At 43.6% G+C, this 26262-nt stretch overlaps 3 pseudogenes; all 3 read left to right on the top strand.

Annotated features, from left to right (window-relative positions):
* Nucleotides 1–1296: 1296 nt before the first annotated feature.
* LOC149168376 (18S ribosomal RNA) lies at nt 1297–2681 on the top strand (annotated as a pseudogene).
* A 2691-nt stretch (nt 2682–5372) lies between these two features.
* On the top strand, nt 5373–5514 carry LOC149168375 (5.8S ribosomal RNA; annotated as a pseudogene).
* A 68-nt stretch (nt 5515–5582) lies between these two features.
* Nucleotides 5583–8791, top strand: LOC149168374 (25S ribosomal RNA; annotated as a pseudogene).
* Nucleotides 8792–26262: the final 17471 nt, after the last annotated feature.

Here is a 26262-nt window from a genome sequence, read left to right as displayed (position 1 = left end):
CATTTATACGGGGACTTGGCTTCACCCGAAGCAAAGCAGATCATTGTGTGTATTTTAAATTAATTGGTGACCGTGTTATTTATCTGGTCTTATATGTGGATGATATGTTGCTGGTTGGAAATGACAAAGAAATTATCCAGGATTTGAAGACCCAATTGTCCTCCAAATTTGACATGAAAGATCTTGGTGCTGCAAACTATATTTTGGGCATGGAAATTAAAAGAGATCGGGTAAAGAGGAAGCTCTGGTTAAACCAGAGGAAGTATGTCGAGACAATACTGCAGAGGTTTAATATGCAGGATAGTAAACCGGTGAAGGTTCCTATTCCTGTAGGTCTGAGGTTATCTGCTGAACAGTGTCCCAAGACACAAGAAGAGGAAGAGGACATGTCCCGTGTTCCATATGCAAGTGCAGTCGGTAGCCTGATGTATGCAATGGTCTGTACTAGACCAGACATTGCACATGCAGTGGGAGTATTGAGCAGGTTTGTGTCAAAACCTGGGAAGGAGCACTGGACAGCAGTGAAGCGGGTTTTCAGGTATTTGTGTGGCACTAGTGATTATGGTTTGTGCTACCAAGGAAGACTAGGATTGGACAGAGTGTTGGATATTCATGGTTTTGTTGATGCCGACTGGGCTGGAGATCTGGATCATAGAAGATCTACAAGTGGGTATGTGTTTAACCTATTTGGAGGTGCAGTCAGTTGGATGAGTAAGAAACAATCTGTAGTGGCACTATCAACTACAGAGGCAGAATACATGGCAGCCACTCATGCAAGCAAGGAAGCAGTTTGGTTGCAGAGATTGTGTTCAAGTATGGGGTTAGTACAGGGAGCTATAAGAATAGACTGTGACAGCCAAAGTGCAATTTTCTTGGCAAAGAACCCTGCTTATCATTCAAAGACAAAGCACATTGATGTTCAGTATCACTTTGTGAGGGATATGATAGAAGACAAAAAGGTGTTGCTGGTAAAGGTGGACACTTCGAAGAATACTGCAGATGCATTGACAAAATCTGTGAGCTCTGAGAAGTTCTCTTGGTGTAGAGAAACAATGGGTGTTTCAGGGCTGGAAAAATGACTAAGCTCTCCTGTGGCCCCGTGTGGAAAGAAAACAACAAGTGGGAGATTGTTGGGTTGTGTTATATTCTTTCCACGACTAACCTACGTAGTTAAACGGGGGCAGAAGCCCCCCTTCGTTGCGCCGATTGCGCAGCCGGGGGGTTTGAGGGGGGCGGGTATCCCCCCTTTACGGGGTGCGGGGCAGCGCCCCGGGAAATTTTTTTTTTTGGACCCTATATTAGGTTGGGCGAACCTACCTATGGTTTTGTGCTTCGCACATGGTATTGGACGCAATGGTTTTTTGGTCCATGGTATTGGATGCTTCGGCATGTATAAATATGTATTGTAACATTGAAAGGAACATAATGAAAAATCAAGCTGGTAGTCCCGGTTTTGGGATCTAGGGAAAAATCTCTGTGCATATGTGTTTTATGGGTTATGCTCTCGCATTGTTTATTTTCTTTGTTTAAGAATTCGTATGCAAGTAATTTCTGTACAGGGTTAAAACCTACACACCTACCCTTCCGTCCCTTTTGTCGGTGGCATGCTCCTAGCCTTAATTAGCTGGGTCACGGCTTCGACACTGTTACATTGAAAAAATTAGAGTGCTCAAAGCAATATGCTCTAAATACATTAGCATGGAATAACTTGATAGGATTCCGGTCCTATTGTGTTGGCCTTTGGGACTGGAGTAATGATTAATAGGGACTGTCGAGGGCATTCATATTTCATTGTCAGAGGTGAAATTCTTGGATTTATGAAAGACGGACCACTCTGAAAGCATTTTCCAAGGATGTTTTCATTAATCAAGAACGAAAGTTGGTGGCTCGAAGACGATCAGATATTGTCTTAGTCTCAGCCATAAACGATGCCGACCAGGGATCGACGAATGTTGCTCTAAGGACTTCGCCAACACCTTTTGAGAAATCAGAGTGTTTGGGTTCTGGGGGGAGTATGGTTGCAAGGTTGAAAATTAAAGGAATTGATAGAAGGGCACTACCAGGAGTGGAGCCTGTGGCTTAATTTGACTCAACACAGGGAAAATTACCAGGTCCAGAGCTATTTCTTGATTCTATAGGTAGTGGTGCATGATCGTTCTTAGTTGTTGGAGAGATTTTTCTAGTTCATTTCGATAACGAATGAGACCTCAGCCTGCTTACTAGCTACACAGAGGTTCCCCTTCGTGGCCAGCTTCTTAGAGGGACTATGGTCATTTAGGCCATCGAAGTTTCAGTCAATAATATGTTTGTGATGCCCTCAGATGTTCTGGGCTACATGCATGCTACACTGATACAACCAACAAATTTTTCTTCCTGGTTCGAGAGGATCAAGAAATCTTCTCAAATTGCATCGTGATGAGGACAAGCCATTGCAATTATTGGTCTTCAATGAGGAATTCCTAGTAAGCGCATGTCATCAACTTGTGTTGACTATGTCCCTGCCCTTTGTACACACCACCCATCGCTCCTACCAATTGAATGATCCAGTGAAGTGTTTGGATTGCATCAATGATGGTGGTTCGCCACTGTCGACTTTGTGAGAAGTTCATTGAACCTTATCATGTAGAGGAAGGAGAAGTCATAACAAGGTTACCATAGGTAAACCTGTGGTAGGATCATTGATAACATGGGTTTTATTTTTTGGTTCAGGTTGGTTGGGTTATGATTGCAATGTGGGACTGTGTGGTGTGTCTCTAGGGGAGCAGGTTTGGTGTTTGGCGAGAACATTTTTGGTTGCTTGTCTTGAGGTAACGCTTGTTTTTTTGTGTGTGTGCTTGCAATCCATGCTTGTGCTTGTCCCACCCATCCTTTGTTTTTCTTCTCCCCAATGTATTTCTGTAGGGGGGATCGGAAGCTTGTTTCTTAAGAGCCCTTCTGATGATCTGTTCGGCCAAGCATGGTTGCTACAGTTGAGGTGCTTGGGAAATACGATGGATAAATTTAAACTCATTCGTAGCAGCAGTGCTCGGTCTTTTGTTCATTTGAAGGCATGGGACAAGGGTGTGGGTTTCCATAGTTGGCTCTCTCGGAAAGGCGGCGGTGGTTGATGTGGTACTTGGGTGAGCTTTTTTGCTGGTGGTTGGGTGGAGGGAGTGGTTTCATGTGCGCCTAGTAGCTCAAACCTTCCGTGAGGGGAAATTGTCATGGTAGGGTCAGTATTAGATGGATGAAGAGTGATTCAACCCATTGGGCTAGCCACCCTAGTCCTCCCAACTGTTCCTCGACATGCCCTCATGGAAGGGTTGGGTGTCCAGGTAATGAAAAACCCCTCCCTCGGTCTGAGCTCCATCGAGATCGCAATTTTCCCGTCCAATGGGCATGAGGGTGGCAATCTTATCTCGTGACTTTTCCATTGAGGGAATTCCTCATCCTCTTGTGAGCCAATCCCCTTCTAAGGAAAAAAGAAATAGTGGGTTGTGTCTTTGTTCCTCCCTTTGGATTGTGGGAGTTTTGTGGGACTTGGTCATTTCTTTGTTTCATGGTGTGCACTTTGCGGACATTCCTCTCTTTAGTGGCCTTGCACCATCGATGTATTTGTGGCCCGTGGCTTTCTCCAATATTGAGTGTCAGCTCGTGAAAACTCCTCTTTGGAGTTTGATTCTTGACCCCCATTGACTTTCTTGCTGGAAAGGTTGTTGGGTGTTTTGTACACGGAGGGGTACAATAGCGGGGTGGGTTTGTTATTAGTAGTCTATTTGTCATTTGAAGCCTTGTGCCAGGTTGCGAGGTTGTTTACCTCTCAGTAACGTTCTCCAGACACTGGTCTCATCACGGCCCTTCTCTTTTCCAGTGGTTATGTTTAGGTTGTGATTTATTTGCTTGGTTTTTTGATTGTTGTTCGTTATGTTGTAAACTAGAAAGGGCGTTGTGCCATAATGTATGTGGGAGGGTGTGAATAGGTGGGATGATTTTTGATTGGGTGCCTTGTATGATTTGTTTTTGGTTAGCGAACATCTACACGGTGTGTTTTTGAGCTTCTCTCTTTTCTTGGGATCTTTGTTTCTTTGGTGTTGTTTCCTTCCCTTCTTCCTTTTGCCCCTACCTTTATGGAGAAGAGATGGGATTGTTGTGGATTGGTGTTCGGGAAGGACGAAAAGCAGTGTGAGTTCCTGGAGTGGCCACCCTAGTCCTTCTCGATCATTGTCCCCTGCAGTTCCCCCCTTTTTGCGAAGGCATGGGGTTTTGGAAGCTTGTTCTCTATTTGAGCCTCCACTTGTGAGCCGGTAGCCACATTTGATATCTCTTGCTTTCATGTTGTTTTCTTCCCTTCTTACTTTTGGCCCTTGGCTTTACAGAGAAAAGGTCGGATTGTTGTGGATTGGTGTTCAGGAAGGATGAAAAGTAGTGCAAGTTCTCGGGGTGGCTACACTAGTCCTTCTCAACCGTCGTCTCCTTTAGTTCGCCTCATTTTGCAAAGGCACGGGGTTGGGGAAGCTTGTTCTCTGTTTGAGCCTCTCCTTATGAGCCAGTAGACACATTTGATATCTCTCTTTCTTTCATGTTGTTTTCTTCCCTTCTTCCTTTTGGCCCCTAGCTTTACGGAGAAAAGGTGGGATTATTATGGATTGGTGTTCGAGAAGGATGAAACGCAATGTGAGCTCCCAGGGTGGCCACCCTAGTCCTTCTCGATTTTCGTCCCCTGTAATTCCCCCCTTTCTACCAAGGCACAAGGTTGGGGAAGCTTGTTCTCTGTTTGAATCCTCCCCTTGTGAGCCGGTAGCCATGGTTTATATCCCTTTCTTTCGTGTTGTTTTCTTCCATTCTTCCTTTTGGCCCCTAGATTTAAGGAGAAAAGGTGGGATTATTGTGGATTGGTGTTCAGCAAGGATGAAACGCAGTGCGAGCTCCCAGGGTGGCCACCCTAGTCCTTCTCGATCGTCATCCCCTTCAATTCCCCCCTTTTTGTGAAGGCACGGGGCTTGGGAGGCTTGTGCTTTGTTTGAGACTCCCTTGTGAGCCAGTAGCCACGTCTAATCTCCATTCTTCCTTTCGGTCCCTAGCTTTATGGAGAAAAGGGGGAATTGTTGTGGACTAGTGTTCAGGAAGGATTAAAAGCAGTGCGAGCTCCCGGGGTGGCCACCTTAGTCCTTCTTGATTGTTGTTCCATGCATTTCCCCCCTTTCGCGAGGGTGTGGGGCTCGGGGAGATTGTTCTCTATTTGAACCTCCTCCTGTGAGGGGGGTAGACACCTTTGTTTCTCATTCTTTCATACATTTTTCTTCCTTTCCTCCTTTTGGTCCTTAGCCTTACATTTGTTGTGGGGGTTGCCCCTATTCATTGTTGTGGTGGATTTTTTGGTAATACGTGGAAATGACTCTCGACAACGGATATCTCAGCTCTTGTTACGATGAAGAATGTAGCGAAATGTGATACTTAGTGTGAATTGCAGAATCCCATGAATCATCGAGTTTTTGAGCACAATTTTCTCCCGAGGCCTTCTGTGGCTTTGTGTGGCATCGCTTGAACTTTCTTTGCTCTCCCTTGTCCTCCCATTGGGTAGGGCAGATTTAGCTCCAACTTTGCAACCTTAGCTCAGGCGAGAACAACCATTGAGTTTAAGCATATAATTAAGCGAAGGAAAAGAAACTTACAATGATTCCCCTAGTAGCGGCGAGCAAACCAGGAAGAGCCCAGCATGAAAATCGGGCAGCAGTGTCACCTGAATTGTAGTCTATAGAAGCGTCCTTAGTGGCAAACCTGGGCCAGGTCCCTTGGAATGGGGTGCCTGAGAGGGTGAGAGCCCTATCGGGCCAGGACCCTATTGCATCACGAGGTGTTATTGGCAAGTCGGGTTGTTTGGGATTCAACCCTAATTAGGTGGTAAATTTCATCCAAGGCTAAATACGGGAGATAGATCGATAGCGAATAAGTACCATGAGGGAAATATGAAAAGGACTTTGAAAAGATAGTTAAAGAGTGCTTTAAATTGCCAAGAGGGAAGCATATGGAGGCTGTCGATGCATCTCGGTCAGATGTGGAATGGCTCAGGCTGGTCCACCGCTTGACTTGAGGTGCAAACCAACATGGGCTGCTGCATCATCACAAGTGCGAGTGGATTACTACCTGTTAGTTTGTCATTGCGGTGGTCGAGGAACGAAGCGTTCACCCTTGTGGTAGGCCATCTGCACCTACACGCTCATGGCGTTGGTTGGCAGGATTTCCATTTCACCCATCTTGAAACATGAACCAAGGAGTCTAACATGTGTGCGAGTCAGTGGGTTTGAAAACCTACGAGGTGTAAGGAAATTTATGGGTGAGAGCCCCTCTTTGAGGGGGTGCATTGTCGAACGACCTTGAGCTTATGCGAAGGGTTCGAGTGTGAACACACCTGTTGGGACCCGAAAGATGGTGAACTATGCCGGAGCCAGAGGAAACTCTGGCGGAGGCTTGTAGTGATACTGATGTGCAAATAATTCATCTGACTTGGGTATAAGGGCGAAAGACTAATCAAACCATCTAGTAGCTGGATTCCTCCAAAGTTTCCCTCAGGATAGCTGGAGCTCACGCGCGAGTTTTATCAGGTAAAACAAATGATTAGAGGCATCGGGGGCATAACGCCCTTGACCTATTCTCAAACTTTAAATAGGTAAGAGGGTGTAGCTGCTCCATTGAGTTGTTCTGTGGAATCGAGAGCTCCAAGTGGGTCATTTTTGGTATGAAAAACTAGTGATGCAGGATGAACCGAAAGTCAAGTTACGGTGCCAAATTGTGCGCTAACCTAGATCCCACAAAGGGTGTTGGTTGATTAAGACAGCAGAACGGTGTTCATGGAAGTCGAAATCCACTAAGGAGTGTGTAACAACTCACCTGCCGAATCAACTATCCTTGAAAATGGATGGCGTTGAAGCACGCAACCTATACTCGACCTTCGGAGCAACTGCCTGGCTCCCATGAGTAGGAGGATGCGGGGTTCATCGAGAAACCTCAGGTGTGAGCTTGGGTGGATTGACCCCCTGTGCAGATCTTGGTAGTAGTAGAAAATATTCAAATGAGAACTTTGAAGAATGAAGTGGGGAAAGGTTCCATGTGAACATCACTAGGACAAGGGTTAGTCGATCCTAAAATATGGGGAAGCCTTGTATCAAGACTGCACTCTGCACAAGCATTGAAAGGGAATCAGGTTAATATTCCTAAACCAGGACATGGCGATAGGAAGCAATGTTAGGAAATCCAGAGACATCATCTAGGGCCCCGGGAAGAGTTATCTTTTCTTTTTAATAGCTTGCCCACCCTAGAATCGGTTCACCTAGAGATAGGGTCCAGTAGCTGGAAGAGCACCACACGTCTTGCAGTTTCTGGTGTGCCCTCGGCGGCCCTTGAAAATCTATAGGACCGAGTATAGTTCATGCCTGGTCATACTAATAACCGCATCAGGTCTCCAAGGTGAACAACCTCTGGTCAATAAAACAATGTAGGTAAGGGAAGTCGGCAAAACGGATCCGTAACTTTGGGAAAAGGATTGGCTCTGAGGGCTAGGCCTAGAGAGCGCTGGGTCCCTACGGATGCTGATGCAATGCCATTTTTGCCCAGTGATCTGAATGTCAAAGTGAAGAAATTCAACCAAGTGCAGGTAAATCACGGGAGTAACTATGACTCTCTTAAGGTAGCCAAATTCCTCGTCATCTAACTAGTGTCACGCATGAATGGATTAACAAGATTCCCACTGTCCCTATCTACTATCTAGTGAAACCACATCCAATGGAATGGGCTTGGCAGAATCAGCGGGGAAAGAAGACCCTGTCGATCTTGACTCTAGTCCGACATTGTGAAATGAATTGAGAGGTGTAGAATAAGTGGGAGTTGTTTTCGGTGCAAGTGAAATACCACTAATTGTAACATTATTTTACTTATTCCGTGGGGTGGAGGCAGGGCACTACCCCTATTTTTGGCCTTAAGGCACATTTCAGTGGGTCAATCCAGGCAGAAGACCTTGTCAGGTGGGGAGTTTGGCTGGGGTGGCACATCTATTAGAAGACAATGCAAGTGTCCTAAGATGAGCTCAACGAGAATAGAAATCTCGTGTGGAACAAAAGGGTAAAATTTCATTTGATTTTGATTTTCAGTACGAATACAAATCATGAAAGTGTGGCCTATCGATCCATTAGATTTTCGGAATTTGAAGCTAGAGGTGTCAGAAAATTTACCATAGGGATAACTGGCTTGTGGCAGCCAAGCATTCATAGTGTTGTTGCTTTTTGATCCTTTGATGTCAGCTCTTCCTATCATTGTGAAGCAGAATTCACCAAGTGTTGGATTGTTCACCCACCAAGAGGGAACATGAGCTGGGTTTAGGCCATCATGAGATAGGTTAGTTTTACCCTACTCATGAACTGCATCGCAATAGTAATTCACCTTAGTACGAAAGGAACCATTGATTCACACAATTGGTCATCGCGCTTGGTTGAAAAGCTAGTGGCGCGAAGCTACCATGCGTCAGATTATGATTGAATGCCTCTAAGTTAGAATCCACACTAGAAGTGGTGCATGTCACTCTTCAACTGTATCTCAACCCACAATAGCGACATCTCTTTGTCGCCCCCAGGGGCCCATGTCATTTGAAAACCGTGACCGTGAAGCATCTTGGTCAGGGCAACTTTGAAGTTCAATTCCAAATGGTCGTTGAGAAGAATCCTTTGCAGATTACTTAAATACATGGCAGGGTATTGTAAGTGGAAGAGTGGCCTTGCTGCCATGATCCACTAAGATTCAACCCTTGGTCACCTCGATTCAGAGCTTCTCTCTTGTCACAAACAAATCCGAAGAACCCTTCCACTCTCACGCCATTACCTCTTCCTCTAGACGGAAATTTTTTATTGCTTGGGGGTGGGAAATTTGGGGTTTCCACGCCATGATGGAAAAGGCGCTGAAGCCTGAGAAAATTGGGGTTTCCATGTCGCGCGCCAGTGCCCAAAATTTTTGGTTTCCACGTTGTGACGAAAAAGGTGCCCAAGCATGGGAAAAATTGGGGTTTCCATGCTGTGCCCTGATGCCCAAAATTTGGGGTTTCCATGTCATGCCTAAAATTTGGGGCTTCCACCCGACACCTAAAATTTGGGGCTTCTCCCCGGCACCTAAAATTTTGGGTTTCCACGTCGTGCCCAAAATTTGGGTTTTCCAAGTCGCGCCCTGGCACCCAAACTTGGGGAAACTTGGGGTTTCCATGTTGTGCCATGACCGAAACTGGTGGTGCCCAAGCCTAGGGAAACTTGGGGTTTCCATGTAGCACCCTGGCACCTAAGCCTGGGAAACTTGGGGTTTCCATGTCGTGCCATGACTGAAACTGACGATGCCCAAGCTTGGGGAAACTTGGGGTTTCGATGTCGCGCCCTGGCACCCAAGCTTGGAAGCTTAGGGTTTCCATATCATGCCATGGCCAAAACTGGTGGTGCTCAAGTCTGGGGAAGCTTGTGGTTTCCATGTACTACCCTTGATGGAACCATGGGTTACCACATTTTACAACACGATGGAAATGTGGGGTTTTCAACAATTACCAAAGCAGGGAACTTGGGATTTCCATGACGATGCAAACTAGCTCGCAAGTCTAGGGAACTTGGGGTGTTTCGAAACTGCTGCCCAAGTCTAGGGATATCACAGTTCCATGTCGTGGTGCGACCATAACCACTAATGGAAACCACCCAATTCTCGGAAACCTGGGGTTTCCATGTCGTGCCACACCCTAAATTGCCTGAGAGTCTGTGGAACTTCAAATTTCCATGTCGTGGGGTGACAAAAAGCCACCAAAGTTTGGGGAACTCAAGGTGTCCATTTTGCAGCGCGATGGAAATTGCTACCCAAGTCAGTGGACACACGGGGTTTCCATTTCGTGTCACGACAAAAATTGCTACCCAAGTCTGGGAAATGCAGGGTTCCCATGTCGCTCACGTCGTGGCTAAAACTTTTGCCCAAGTCCGAGGAGCTTCAGGTTTCCATGTCATCACGCGACAGGGAATGGCCACCCAAGTTTGGGGAGCTTTAGGTTTCCATGTCATTGCGTGAGAGGTAACGACCACCCAAGTCTACCTAACATGGGGCTTTCCATTCTCTGGCATGACGGAAATCACCTAATTATGGGAAACTCGGGGTCTTCCATGTCCCGCCATGACATAAATCATGACATCAGTGCACAGAACTCAGGTTTCCATGCCGTAGAATGACAGAAAACTGCCCAAGTCCACAGAACCTAGGGGCTTCTGTTTCATGTCATCAGGGAAACTGCCTAATTCCAAGAACCTCTGGGTAGGGAAAATTTTAAGAACCCCCCCTAAATTTACATGTATAATAAATGGGTGAATCTCCATGGTATATAGGAAAAATGGAAGGAGATTTTATCAATAATATGATATGTATATATAATGTTTCGGGGAATCTCTCACCAGACATGGCGAATATTTTACTCAATATAAAATCTTGTCTTTATTGAATACACAAATGAAATCATTGCATTTCTTTAAAATATCTTTTGAAATCAAAATTAACGAAATTACATATCGATAACCTAGTGTGTGTAGGAAAAAATTCACCCGTGCCATTCAAACAAAGCATGAGAAAAAACCTAATACTATATATAAAACCAAAAAAAATTCAAATTCATCACTTCTAGGGACCTCGTAACCACCCTGCCAATACACAAGTATGTTCCTGTTTGAAATTAGAAAAATTACCCAAATTACAATCTGTTTACTCCACTTCTAGGGACCTCATAACCACCCTGCCAATACACAAGTATGTTCCCGTTTGCAATTAGAAAAATTACCCAAATTACAATCTGTTTACTCCAGCATATGTTGGAAAGTTATAGAAGGATGACTACTGCAATCAATCCATTCCTTTTAGCCCTGGATTTGTTTCCGTTTAAAACAGAAGTATACAAATATACTTGTCCAATGTCAATGCTTTAACCATTCACCTTAAGATGTTTTTACAATATAATTTCCTAAGTCTATTTAATATCTTCATTATCATAAAAACCAACCTATATCCATCTTAACTCCACATCTACCACTCTTAGGGGGATGAAATCTATTTATCCCTCTGAGCACTTGGTAGACCCAGAATTAAGATGGATCTAAGATAGAATTTCCCCTTTAAATAGTCTATGCTCACATGAATACCATGGGTTATCATAAACTTCGAGCTTAAAAATTACTATTAGTAATTTATAAAAATTAATAAAATTAATAGTTGATTTTTATTTTAACCAAGCTAAAATGTTTAACATACATTAAATTACAACATCCATTTTTACTCTTGGTTGGATCAAATATTTTTTCACTCTATGCTAGTTTGCATATCACGATATTTGATACCTCTTGGGGGTTAGTAGATACAGAGTAAAGATGGATCTATGCTGGTTTAATTCCCCCATTTAAATAGGTCACATTCCAAGTGAATACCATGGGTCAATAGCATGTGCATTTTTGGTGAATACCATGGGTCAATACCATGTGCCATTTTTATTTTTATTAATACTAATATTAGGGTTAATAATGTTTTTTTGCATGGTATTAATAACAATGTAGTCCATGGTATTTGTCCCATAGTATAAATGTAAGGTGACTTATGGAGTAAATATAAAAAAATGTTTTATTTGTTTACCATACCTCTCGTTTATTTATATTTTTATTAATTTACCATACCTCTCGTTTATTTATATTTTTATTAATTTACCATACTATTCATAAATACAAGGTGACTTATGGAGTAAATATAAAAAAAAGGTTTTATTTGTTTACCGTACCTCTCACTTATTTATATTTTTATTAATTTACCATACCTCTTTTACAAATATGGTATTTGGCCCATAGGATTCACTTAAATAAAACCTCTTTCTTGAGCCTTCATAAATAGAAAGAGGGTTATGGACTAAATATAAAAAGAGGTCTTGTTTATTTACCATGCGTCTAGTTTATTTATATTTTTATTTATTTACCATATCTTTTGAGTAAGTATAAAAAGATGTTTTATTTATTTACCATACCTCCACTTATATTTTTATTTGTTTACACCCTTGCATGTATATAAGGTGACTTATGGAGTAAATATAAAAAACGTTTTATTTATTTACCATACCTCTCATTTATTTATATTTTTATTAATTTACCATACCTCTTTTATAAATATGGTATTTGGGCCTTTGGCCCATAGGATTCACTTAAATAAAACCTATGCTTGAAAATGGGCGAATGGATTCACTTAAATAAAACCTATTCTTGAAAATGGGCGAATGGAAGGTTGTAACTCCTAATTTCAAGGGCTAAATTTACCTTTTTTACCCTCTCCCTTAAAATAAGGTGGGCTATTTGAGGTGATTTGTAAAAATGTACTATGATACAAAATTTTCGCCCACAAAAAATTTAAAACCCCTTAATTTCGCCAAAGGGCGAACATTCGCCCCTAAAATCACCCCTACCTCTGGGGTCTCCATCTCCTGCTCAGGAGAAAACTGTGACCCCAGTGTGGGGAACTTGGGTTTCCATGTCGCAACACGACTAAAATCCACCATGTTTATGGAACTCATGGTTTCCATGTTGCAGAACGATGAAGAACCACCCAAGTCTTGCGAACTCAGGGTTTCCATTTCGCGGCGGGGTGGAAACCACTTGCCTGGTCTGTCTCTGGAACTTGGGGTTTCCATGCCTCGTTGCGATGGGAGCCGTCCAAGTGTGGGGAAAGCAGGGTTTCCCTACACTGCTATGATGACAGCTGCCCAGTGCATGAAATCTAGGGTTTCCATGTCCCATCGCGCCAGAAACCTCTACCACGTACGGGCGAGGGGGGACCTGTGGTGTCAAGTATTCGAGTTGGGAGCACCTGAGAGAGTCGAAAGATTGAACCCGTAGTATGGGCACCCTCGTTCGGTTATATGAGACTCGAGTGAGCATTCAATTATGCAAAGACTTGGCACAACATTTGCTTATGCGGGACGGTGATGGGCACACTCATAGCGGGCGCGCCATGTTGGGCAGGGTGCATGCCCCTTGATAAGTGCACGATGGGAAAGTCACCGACGGAAGGCACACGATCAACCCTTATTGGGTGCCCAGATGAAAGAGGTGACCATGTGAAGATGAGTTAGGACGTGGGTAGGTGTGCGACATGTAGCGATGGGTGTAATCAGCTAAGTGTTGGAGCCGACCCATGGGTGCGATGATGCACATGAAGGGATGCGGCAGTTCATTGGAATGGGGTGTGTCGAGGTTATGTGGTAGGTCGGTTGGGTATGTATGTTGATGGAGCTAACCCTTATTATCCCCAAGAGACATGGCCCTTGGGTGAAAGGATGCGTATAAGTAAGGACGATGGAGTTCAATGAAGGGACATCGAACTCAGACTTCCACATTGTAGAACGAGTGCGAAGGAAGGAGTTGGGCGAAAATAGAAGGAAGAGAAGGATGTAGGTAAGAGGGCCGCACCGGTAGGCAGATTATAGTGGGTGGGTCAGACTTGGTAGTGCAGAGAGGCAGAGCAGGGTGGGTTACCGATCAAGCAGGCAGGCTGCACTGCGTACAGGCCATGCGCCCTCACTATGGACCGCACCAATGGGTAGAGTTTGGGTGCCGCAGAATGGAAAGTCAGGCGGACAGGTTCACAGTTCAGGTGTGGAGTTGTGTCATGCATGCCACAGGAAGTGTAGCATGACCACATGACATGACAGGTTGAAAGAATAATTAAAGAAGATAAATTGATGGTAAGCTATTTTCACTGCATTGTTAGTAACACTTATTGGAAAATTGACTGAGTGTTGAAGTAGGCATAAACCGTGTACTCAAGTATTGGTAAAAGGGAAAGGTATGGCGGTGTCACACTCGCTTATGTGTGGTTGAAATACTACCACTAGGATAGGAACGTGACATGGGGTCTCCCAGTCCCTCCTCGATAAAAGTCACCAAATTTCGTGGAATTTGGGGATTCCATGTCCTGCCTTGTCGAAAGCCTCCCAAGTGCGGGAAATTTGGGGTTTCCATGTCTCATCGCGATGGAAATCACCCCAGGTGCAGTAAACTTGGTGTACATTGAGTCTACAACCTCACATCAAGAAAAAGGCTCGGTTGGTCAAGAGAATGAAGGTTTCTTCATTGGTAAAGGATCTCACTAAGGATAAAAGGTTGGAGTCTCTTTTAGAGCTAGTCCACCAAGGACTATCAAAAGTTGAAAGAAGGACACAGTGTCGGGGAACGAAGTGTCGAAGAAACAAAGTGCAGAGAGGAGGAAGGACTTGACTTGTGCTTGGAGGATATTCTTGTCAAGGGTCTAGGGCTTCGCAATGACCAATAATAAGCTTCAATAAGAGAAATTTACAAAGGCTTTTCCTCTCTGAGAGAGAGAGGTTTTACCCTGGTAGAGAGCCAACATCTTATGTTCTTGTTCTTATGTTTTTGGCACTAGTTTGACGAAGTAAACACACATGCATTAATAAGAAGAGAAGAAGATTAAGATAACAAGATAAATTGTAAAAGAGCTTCACAAATTGTTCTCAAGTCGAGAAGAATCCCGCTATACCCCATTTCCCTAGATTCTTCAACGCGGTATCAAAGCTAAGGTGACACATCAAGGAAAGGGAATCCCAAGAACATCTACAAGGTTGAAGCATCAAGCCAAGAATTATCAATCACATCAAGGACAAGAAGGTCTACCATCTATCATTCATCATGGAAGACTACAAAGCAAGAAGAAATTCCTTGTATAAAGGCACCTACAAGAAGAACAAATCAAAGAGGAACCTACATCAAGCTACACCATCTTGAAAAATGAAAGGCACTACGAGTCAAGTCATCAAGCAGGTCCATTTGAAGAAAGCAATTTGAGGAATCTCAATATCTAAGGAAGGTAAGCCATCAAGTCTTCAAAAATAAAGCAAGTTCACTACATCTCAAACTCTATCAAGTAAGTATATGTCCCCTTTTGAGTATACCTCAATGTCTTTTTGCAAGGAAAGTAACAAATTGGTTGTGACCACTACATGTCTAAAGTCCAATGATTTAGATGCCAAGAATATGGACGCTACAAAAGGGATTGTCCTAACTTAAGAAGGACAACAACAACAAGAGAAACATGGAAGAAGCTCATGTAACTCGAGAAGTGAAAGAAGACGACAAGAATCGAAAGGATGAAGATCCTCCTATGACTAAGTCAACCTTTTTGCTTAGAGTCTTCTTTCAAAGTTTTGAGTAGTATAGGAGCATATAGAAATAGAATAGATTTCATGGTTAAATATATCTTCTAGAATATAGGAGCATCGTCTAGATAGAGCTCAAGATATTCACATAGAAGGAGCATACCTATTATAGGGTCTCATCCACAATGAAAAGATGATTGATCATGATCAAAATTCTTAGAAGGCCTCCATCATCAAAGGAAGAAATATTTGCAAGCTAAGGGTCTTCAAGATCCTCTAATAGAATCTTCAAAATAAGGTTCCTACATAAAGGGGTAGATGTCTCATTGGGAGTCCCATTTATGGGATTCAAGAAAGGATGATATACAGGTGAGAGAAGATGAAGCAAGAAAGGCTACACCAATTGAGGAGAACTATAAAATAAAGCCGAGATGATAAAAGCATAATCAAGATGAGGTATGTATGCACTAAAGTTTAAATCATGTCATCATATATATTGGGTCATGGTAAAAGTTCTAGAGTCATGATCATGAATAAAAGGATCTCTTTCACCAACGATATGCTCGGAGGCATGTACTACAATGGAGTAAAGGTCAACATGAAGAACTGCTCTCATAAGGAGTATAAGGTGGCTGACTAATCAATCCAAGAAGAAGCAAGTGAAGAAAGAGATCAAGCATGTGAAGGACATTGTGGTCATAAAGAATAAATATTTGACAAGATTCCTCAACATCTCTCGAAAGAAGGCATGGCAACTCTAAGAAAGGAAGAAAAATATCAAAGGACCCTTGACACCTATGAAGGCCTTGGAGATAGTAAGGTGTAGATAACCGATTCAACTCTACAAATATGTCATGATGAAGAGGCCATCGAACAAAAGCACCATTTGATGTTGAAGAAATATCACGATGAAGTCATGAAGGGCCACTAAATCAAAGTATGGGAACCAGGAAGTACAACTAAGAATCCACGTGATAAGTATTATGAAGGATAGACAAAATGACAAAGGAGTAACTAGATGACAAAAAGGACCTGATATATATCAAGAAGGCCACTTTCCACAAAGGGAGCAATGACATGACAAACCAGGAGGGAAAGTGATCGATGGCTAGTACCATGATAAGAAGAATTTCAAACAAAGACTTCATGACATCGAAAGAAATAAGGAGATCAAGCAGCTGAAGGACCCATGAAGAAGACATTGTTGATGAATGGACAAGTCCTTAGCTAAGAGGGAGTTCTAACAAGTTCCCAACTACAAAGGAGCTTGGGCAAGCTCCTTATCAAAGGAAACTTGGGCATGTCTTCCTCAATCAAGGGGAAGAGATAGACACAACATTCTTATCTTCACTTGGCAAGAAATAATGGGAGAATTTGGTAATCATCTGGCATCTGATGCTCTTTATGTGTAGGACATCCAAGAAAAGAGTAGGCAAGAGGAGCAATATTCTTTGAGGGCTAGGAACCCAAGACAAGAATTGTCCTAAAAGGTCATACTCAGGGAACACTTGGGTGGGGATGTGCTTTGAGAGACAATGAATAAAGTGTTTATAAGCCATTGGCCTCACCAACATTGTGGCCTGATCTTATGAGAGATAAAGTTGTTAGTCAAGGCCTTGCTATGAACAATGTTGGCTACTATGATGCTATAATAGATGGGTTGCCAATATGGTTTCTCTTATGTGAATTATTCAAGATTGAAAAATAGCCAAACACCTTGTAATGATTTATGAATACCTCCCTAGTTAAGAGGGGCTATTGAAGAAAGTGTAACTGGGTTTGGTCTTCATAAATGTACTTTTGATATTTGTATTTATTCAAGAAAAGATATATATATATATATATATATATATATATATATATATATTTATCATTGAGTTTCTTGCTCATTGAAATAGGCCTAGCACATGTTAAAGTGTTATAGGTGAGTCGAAGAGTCAAAAGAAAATGTTGAAGACCTTAAGGGCATGTTACACCAGTTATATTTATGTATTAGAGTAAAATATATTCATACACTCATGTCTTCATTCAGGTCATGCCATGGCATGCCGTGTGTGGGTGCTCGGGCACATGTGGTTGTGCCGAAAATGCTAAGTCATGACCGCCTGTGTGTCTTCTACAAATTCGTGTGGCCCATTTTCCCAACGCTCTTTCGTGCCTTTGTTTGGGTCGTGCATCCATGGAAACCCAAAATTTCATTCAGGCGGGTCGGTTCGTGCTGTGTCGTGTCGTGTGTGGGTGCCGGGGCACACGTGGTTGTGCGAAAAATTCTAATTCGTCACCGCCCGTGTGTCTTCTGCATGTTCGTGCGGCCTGTTTTCCTGACACTCCCTCTTGCTCCCTTGTGCCTTCGTTCTAGTTGTGCACCCATGGAAACCCCAAATTGCGTTCAGGTCTTGCACCCACGAAACCCCAAATTTTGTTCAGGCGGGTTGGGTCGTGTCGTGTGTGGGTGCTCGTGCAAACGCACTCGGGCGAGTCGGGTCAGGTCATGATGTGCCATGTGTGGGTGCTCGGGAACATGTGGCCGTGCAAAAAATGCTAAGACGTGACCACCTGTGCACCTTCTGCACATTCGTGCAACCCATTTGCCCGACGCTCCCACGTGCTTTCGTTCGGGTCATGCACCCATGGAAACCCCAAATTTCATTCGAGCGGGTCAGGTTGTGCCATGCGTGGGTGCTCAGACACACGTGGCAGTGCCAAAAATGCTAAGTTGTGACCCCCCGTGTTCCTTCTACACATTCATGCGGCTCGTTTGCCCGATGCTCCCTTGTGTTTTCGTTCCAGTCGTGCACCCATGGAAACCCAAAATTTCATTTTGGTTGTGCACCCATGGAAACCCCAAATTTTTTCAGGTCAGGTCGTGTCGTGTCATGTGTGGGTGCCCGTACAAAAGTGTTCAGGCAGGACAGGTCAGCTCACCCAGGGCCAGTTGGGTCATGTCGTGCCATGTGTGGGTGCCCGGGCACATGTGGCCATGCCAAAAATGCTAAGTTGTGACCACCCATGTGTCTTCTATACATTCATGCAGACTGCTTTCCTGAAGCTCCATCGTGCCTTCATTCAGGTCATGCACCCATGGAAAGCCCAAATTTCATTCAAGTCGTGCACCCATGGAAACCCCAAATTTCATTCGTGCGGATCGGGATGTGTCATGTGTGGGTGCACATGCAAACGGGTTGGGGTAGGTCAGGTTGGGTCATGTCGTGTTGTGTGAAGACACATAAGGCACATGTGGCCATATAAAAATGCTAAGTTGTGACTGGGTGTGGGCTTTGTGCACATTTGTGTGGCCCATTTACCCGATTCTCCCTTGTGCCTTTGTTTCGGTCGTGTGTTGAAGCCCATGTAAACTCGTTCAAGCGGATCGTCTTCCATGTAAACTCATTCTATAGGTCATTTGCCCATGTAAACTCATTTAAGTGGGTCATTTGAGGGCGCTCATGTAAACTCGTTCGTGCGAGTCATTTTCCATGTAAAATTGTTTGGGCAGGTCGTTTAAGGGCACTGCGTAAACTCATTCAGGAGGGTCATTTTCCATGTAAAATCATTAGGGTGGGTCATTTGAGTGTCGTTTTCCATGTAAACTCATTCAAGCGGGTCATTTGACATGTAAAATCATTCGGGTGGGTAATTTGAGGGCGCCCATGTAAACTCGTTCAGGAAGGTCATTTGCCATGTAAACTTGCTCGAGCGGGTCATTTGAGGGCACCCGTGTAAACTCGTTCGAGCAAGTCGTTTGAGGATTGCCATGTAAACTCGTTCAGGTGGGTTTTTTGAGGGCGCCCATGTAAACTTGTTTGGACGGGTCATTTGAGGGAGCCCGTGTAAACTCGTTTAGGCGGGTCGTTTGAGGGCGGCCGTGTAAACTTGTTGGGGCGAGTTGTTTGCCATGTAAACTCATTTAGGTGGGTTTTTTTACATGTAAAATCGTTTGGGTGTGTTGTTTGAGGGCGCTTGCATAAACTCATTCGGTCATGTCATTTAGTGTGAGGGCACGAGCGGGCACACGAGCCCATATAAAAAATACTAAGTTGTGATCCGAGGTAGGCTTTGTGCATGTTCATGCAGCTCATTTTCCTGGCTCTCCCTTGTGCCTTCATTTCAATAGTGTGGGCATCCATGTAAACTCGTTCGGGTAGGTCGTTTGAGGGCGTCCGTCTAAAGTCTTTCTGGCAGGTCGGGCGAGGACGTCCATGTAAACTCGTTCGGGCAGGTCGGGCGAGGGCATTCGTGTAAACTCGTTTGGGCGAGTTGTTCGGTGTGATGGCACACCTGAGCACAGGAGACCATATCAAAAATGTTAAGTTGTGACCCATGGTGGGCTTTGTGCATGTTCGTGCAACTAGTTTGCCCGACTCTCCCTTTTGCCTTCATTTCAGTCATGTGGGAGCCCATGTAAACCCATTTGAGCAGGTCGTTTCAGGACATCCATGTCAATTCCTTCGGGCAGGTCCTTCGAGTGGGTCATTTGAGGGCGTCTGTGTAAACTCATTCGAGCAGGTCATTTGGGCGGGTCGGTTGAGGGTGTCCATGTAAACTCAATCGGGCGGGTCAGGCGAGGGCATCCGTGTAAACTCATTCAGGTGGGTCAGGCGAGGGTGTCCGTGTAAACTTGTTCACACGGGTCAGGCGAGGGTGTTTGTGTAAACTCGTTCAGGAGGGTCGGGCGAGGGCATCAATGTAAACTCATTGAGTTGGGTTGTTTAGTGTGAGGGTGCACCTGAGCACATGAGCACATATCAAAAATGTTAATTTGTGACCCGGGGTGAGCTTTGTGCACGTTCGTGCGGCTTGTTTGCCTAGCTCTCCCTTGTGCCTTCATTTCGGTCATGTGGGTGCCCATTGTAAACTTGTTCGGGCGGGTCATTTGAGGGCATCTGTGTAAACTCATTCAGGTAGGTCATTTAAGGGCATTCATGTAAACTCATGCAGGCAGGTCGGGTGAGGGCGTCCGTGTAAACTCATTCGGTTAGGTCATTCAGTGTGAAGGCATGCCCGAGCACATGAGCAAGTATAAAAAATGCTAAGTTGTCAACTGGGGTGGGCTTTGTGCACGTTCATGTAGCTCGTTTGCCCTTCTCTCCCTTGTGCCTTCGTTTCAGTCATGTGGGCGCCCATGTAAACTCGTTCGGGCTAGTCATTTGAGGGCATTTGTGTAAACTCGTTTGGGCGGGTCGTTTGAGGGTGTCCATGTAAAATCGTTCGGGCAGGTCGGGTGAGGGCGACTGTGTAAACTCGTTTGTGCAGGTCGAACGAGGGCGTCCGTGTAAACTCATTTGGGCGGGTCAGGCGAGGGCATCCATGTAAACTCATTCGGTTTGGTCATTTAGTGTGAGGGCATGCCAAAGCACATGAACCCGTATCAATAATGCTAATTTGTGACCCCAAGTGGGCTTTGTGCATGTTCGTGCAGGTCATTTGCCCAGCTCTCCCTTGTGCCTTTGTTTCGGTTGTGTGGGAGCCCATGTAAACTCGTTCAGGCAGGTCATTTGAGGGCGTCTGTGTCAACTCGTTCAGGCGGGTCATTTGAGGGCATCCATGTAAACTCGCTCGGGTAGGTCATTTGAGGGAATCCGTGTAAACTCATTCGGGCGGGTCGGGCAAGGGCGTCCGTGTAAACACATTCGGGTGGGTTAGGTGAGGGTATGCATGTAAACTCATTTGGTTGAGTCATTTAGTGTGAGGGTGCGCCCGAGCACACGAGCCAATATCAAAAATGCTAAGTTGTGACCCAGGGTGGGCTTTGTGCACGTTCGTATAGCTCGTCTTCCCAACTCTCCCTTATGCATTCATTTCAGTCATGTGGGCACCCATGTAAACTCATTCGGGCAGGTTTTTTAAAGGCGTCAGTGTAAACTTGTTCGGGTGGGTCGTTTGAGGGTGTTCATGTAAACTTGTTCGATTGGGTTGTTCAGTGTGAGGATGCGCCTGTATCAAAAATGCTAAGTTGTGACCCGTTGTGGTCTTTGTGTACATTCGTGCAGCTCGTTTGCCCAACTCTCCCTTGTGCCTTCATTTCGATCATGTGGGTGCCCATGTAAACTCGTTTTGGTGGGTCGTTTGAGGGCACCTGTGTAAACTCATTTGGGCAGGTCGTCTGAGGGTGTTCGTGTAAACTCATTCGAGCAGGTTGTTTGAGGGCGCCCATGTAAACTCGTTCGGGCGGGTCAATTGAGGGCATTCATCTAAGCTCATTTGGTTGGGTCGTTTATTGTGAGGGCATGCCCAGGCACACAAGATCGTATAAAAAATGCTAAGTTGTGAACCATGGTGGTCTTTGTGCACGTTTGTGCAGCTCGTTTTCCCTACTCTCCCTTGTGCCTTCATTTCTATCGTGTGGGCGCCCATGTAAACTCATTCGAGCGGTCGTTTGAGGGCATCCGTGTAAAATTTTTCAGGTAGGTCGTTCGAGGGCACTCATTGTTACACTAAAATTTTTCACCATGACTATTTGCAGTTAGTATGGCTCCATCAACTGTCATACTATCCTCCTTGGCAAGTCTTATACCTCTGCTCCTCATGTCAAACTCCAAGAAAGAGATAAAGTCCTTTAAAAGTCAATTAACTCTAGTTACGCAGTTTCTCTTAACCTTACCTGTGTGTACGCACCTCAAGCTCACAATACCTGCGCACTTGTACGCTCTATCTGTAAAGGGGTGGGTGCGTACTCCTGTAAAGGTCAAAAGGCGCGAGTTTTACTTCAAAAAAGTTACTTGTGGTCGAATCTAGAGCATTCTAGAAGATGGTTTGACGTGGATTGAGCGCCTCCAGATGGTTCATGCATCCCAAAGAAAGAGGAACTTATCCCATGAAGAGGGGAGCTATCCCATTGAAAGAGGGGCTTATCCCATTCATGGTGGACCTGATTAACTTCCTCCAAAGCATTATAAATACAGGCATTGGGCCAGAGGGAGGGGAGGTTGAAAGCTGAACATTCCTAAGGGTAGATGCTGTTGAAATTAGGACTCCCTTATAGAGCTTGAGAGGAGAGATTCCCATCCTTTCTTAGCTTCATTTGGAAGTGGGTGAGCTGATAAAAGTAAAGGAGAACTCTTGCTGGACCCTGGGAGGGACCTGCACAACACCATGGCACTGGTTGTAATGGTTTCTTTTGTTTCCACCTAATACAATTAAGTTCATTTTTCTCAACAAGATGTTATATATAATTTGTTTCATATACTCCTTGGTCTTTATGATGAATATGTTTTATTTTATGAGTTATTCAGGTGCTATGTAATCGTTTTCTTGTTAGTGAATGCAGGTTTCGAAGAGAAGGAGGAGCTCATCTGGATCAGAGAGGTTGGACTACTACAAGCAGCGTTGGACTAAAGGTATGCTTTAAACACCTGGTTTCTTGTATTTTAAATGCATGTTTAGGGAAAGATAGTGCTTAATTGTCTTGTTTGTCACTAGAAAGCCTTAGCTTCTAGGGAGGTCGGTTTTGTCCGCAAAATTGACTCTTTCCGCATGAAAAAATGGCGACCATACTGGGGAATCCATGGATTTGATTGATTTCTCTTTTGATTGATACTTTGATTTGAGAAAAGTCGATTTCTTTCTGGTTTTTGACTGATTGACTGTGAATTTGGGTGGAATAGCTTAGGTTTGAGTTAGTTTTTATTTTTCTTGGTTTTGAGAGCAGTACGCACCCTCTGCGTTATGCACAGTGCGTGCCTGTACGCACTTCTGCTGTGTACACAGAGCGTGGCCGCACCTGTGAAAATAGGCTGCCTGCGTACCCTATCAAAAGTCTAGAAATTTTCCATTTTTTCCTTTTTTACCCATTAGATTTTGTTTATAGCTTGTTTGTTGCTGCCCAGATCCACTGGTTACCTGTCAGAAATTTTCATCTAAGCTTGTTTCATTAGCATCGAGGGTTTTAGTGAAGTTAATAGAGATTCTAGCCCTAGGTTTGATTTTTGTATTGGTCTTGTAGTGACTCTGGCTTTAGAAGTTGTAAAAACCTTGGATCTCCCTGGTCTTTTCAGTCTTCTTAGGAGTCAGACCATTCGTAAAATCCACCTTTGTGAGAAACCTACCGTTTTGTTGTCTCTTTGCGGAATTTCGAGAAGGCTTGTTGGTTAAGCTGTGAATTTCATTCTTAAGAAAAAACAAAAGATTTTCATTTTTGTTTTTGACTGATTTATGATCTGCATGAATTAGTCCTTGGTTGAATTGTAACCGAGTAAAACATCCTAGAATTATATTTTGTAGGCTTTCACCCCATTGATTTTGCTTTTAGGTAAATTTCTCTTAGATTTGCATAGATCTTAAAATTGATTTTTTGTTAAGTAGTTTTTCATGATTTGTTAAAATAAAAATAAAAAAATGGTTTGGAATTGATTTGCATTACTTTTTCTTGATAAAATTAGTGCATTAGAGAATTTTTTATATTTTCTCTTAGTGATCAATTTTTTGCATTGTTGGAAGTGAATGGAAACTCTCTCCTTACTTTAGTTAGGATTCATCGAATTGAAAAGATTACATTATCATATTCGATTGCATTCAGTTTTGGGTCGGGTCATAACACCATTGGTTTCGTATCCATTTACCCCTTTGAGTAATAACAACCTTAATAACACAGCGCTTAATTAAAATTCATTTAGTAATTTTTACATTTCTAGGGCTCTGATACACCAACATAGCTTAGGCTAGTTCCTTGGAATAGGTTTTAGTTAACTTTCCAAGACAGTAAAACCAAACAAGTAGCTTATATTTCGGTAGGATAAATCCAACTGTTACATTTGTACTCTAGGAAAGCTCCTCTTAAAGGAGAAGCACGAGATCGTGCCCGAACTAGTGAGGGGATCAATCCTCCTTCATTGGGAACGACGCCAGATACGCACGTACTACAAACGGTAAACCTCGGATTGACCATTGTCGAGGAGCTTGGGGTCTCACTTGTCAGTAAACCTTGGATTATTGTCAAGGAGCCGGAAAGGGGATTGAGCTTGTTACTCTGCCCTTGCGTGCTATCGGATCGTAGACTGTTCCCCCAGGTATATTTGTTGTTGTTGGTGACCTTAGTGACCATTATCTTTAGGGTTCTACCCAAGGTGACGGTGGAGGGAAGATCCCACTGTACTTGGAGCAGACGTCGGCTAGACTCACTTGGATTTTCTGCGGGGTTCACTTCACTCGAGACGGTTAAAGTGGAGGAACTTGGTCCAGTCTATTCATTAAGCAGGTTGTCGGGGTAACTGTTCCACCCGCCACTTCTGTACTGAATTCTGCGATGTTGGATTTCATCACCAACTAGTGTTTTCGGTCCAGAATGCTACTGTTTGTGTGTGATTTGACTCCTAGATTTGATAGCGCGTGTTAATTTGTTTGTTTTTACTTTTAGAGACCATAGGTGTGAATTGTGAATTTTAATTGTTAGGTGTGAATTGTGAATTGTTAATTTTAGTTTTAAATTGTTAATAAAATTCACTGAAGTTGAATATAATGGGAAATGTTCCGGAATTTACCAACCTAGGAACCCCTCCTAACGAGAATCCTAGTACTTTTCGTTACTTTGGAAATGTTGGTCCTCCTTATATGGCTACTTTGTCATTACCTGGATTTACAATAGGTTTACCGATATGGTTATTTTCAACTTCGTTGGCCCCAAATACTCCAATTGTTCCACCTCAACCGAATGCTTCACCTCAACAGAGTTCACCATATCAACATCACCAACCTTCTGTTGACCCTTTACCTTCTTCACCTAATTTTTCTTCCTCCATTTCTTCCTCTTCGCTTGGTAAAAGCCTTGATGCTAGTAACCAGCTGTCTAAGAAGAAGAAGAAAGGGAAGAAAAAGAAAAAGAAGAAGAAGCAAGATAAGAAAGAAGTCAACCAACCAACCACGACTGTAAGTGTTAGTTGTGTTGAGGAAAACTCCGACATGCATCGTAAACCCAAATACCCTTGCAGGCTTTGTAAGGGTGCTTTGTCAATTGTCCTGGTATTCCAAAGGTCTTGGAAGTATGGTCAGAAAAATCTCATCAACTTTCCATTGATCCATCAACTAGTGATAGTCAGGTTCCTGGGAAAAAGGGTAAAGTTAGGTTTCCTTGTAAGTTATGCAAAGGGAGTCATCAAACTCACATTTGCCCTCACATGGATGAAGCCTCAACATTTTTGGAAAGCCTTACTGTTCCACAGCAATAATTTCCAACTGGTTACCGAAAACTTTCTCCCAACCTACCGTCAACTGACGGAGTGATTGATCTAATTTCAAGTACAGTCGATCACACTCTTCCATTGGAGAGTGAAACTCATGTCACTCAGGTTGATGATCCGTTAGTTGATCAAGTGGTCAATTCAATTTCACATTTGGTCGATCCCACTTTCCCTTTAGAGAGTGAACTTCATACTACTCAGGTTCTTCTTGTTACATCAGATTCTTCTATGCCGGGGGGCATTTCACCTATTTCTACAGAACCCCCTCCAAGTACTGAGGTCTTTTCCTTTGATTGGAATAGACTGACAAAACCTCATCTTCCTTCCTCCATCCCTTTCCAAATCATTGTCAAGGCTGGTGGTAGGGACATACATCGTACTCAGGTAGATGAAGGTGCTTATGTTAGTATTTTATCCTCAACTGTTTGGAAAGCTTTGGGTTCCCCTCAGCTTGCGCCTATTACATAGAATCTGAAAGCTTTTAACCGAACCATTAGTGAACCTTTAGGGATCCTTCCTAAGTGTTCTATTACCTTGGAAGGTAAAACTGTCTGTATTGATCTTATGGTAGTTCGAGGTCCCTTGGATTTCAATTTACTCCTTGGGCAAGACTATGTTTATGCAATGAAAGCTTCCGTATCGACACTCTTTCACGTGATGTCTTTCCCTCACTCTTGTGTCAAGCTCGTTAAAAAATGAAACAAGGATGGGTTATTTAGGTAGATTGTAGAGAGTAGTTATGAGCATAGTTCCTTATCTTGTCTCAAGCTCGTTTAAAAAATGAAACAAGGGTTTTGAGGATAGTTCTTTTCCTGTGTCAACCTCATTAAAAAATGAAACAACTCCCATGAGTCTTTCCAAGATTTCGAAAGTAAACCTTCATTTCCTCCACCTGGTTGAATGCAATGAAGCTTG

This window comes from Pinus tabuliformis, chromosome 4_2 (genome assembly GCF_031772625.1).
Source record: "Pinus tabuliformis cultivar Carrire ecotype Pingquan chromosome 4_2, CPIR1, whole genome shotgun sequence".
NCBI lineage: Eukaryota > Viridiplantae > Streptophyta > Pinopsida > Pinales > Pinaceae > Pinus > Pinus tabuliformis.
This window is presented reverse-complemented; position numbering and strand designations above follow the sequence as displayed.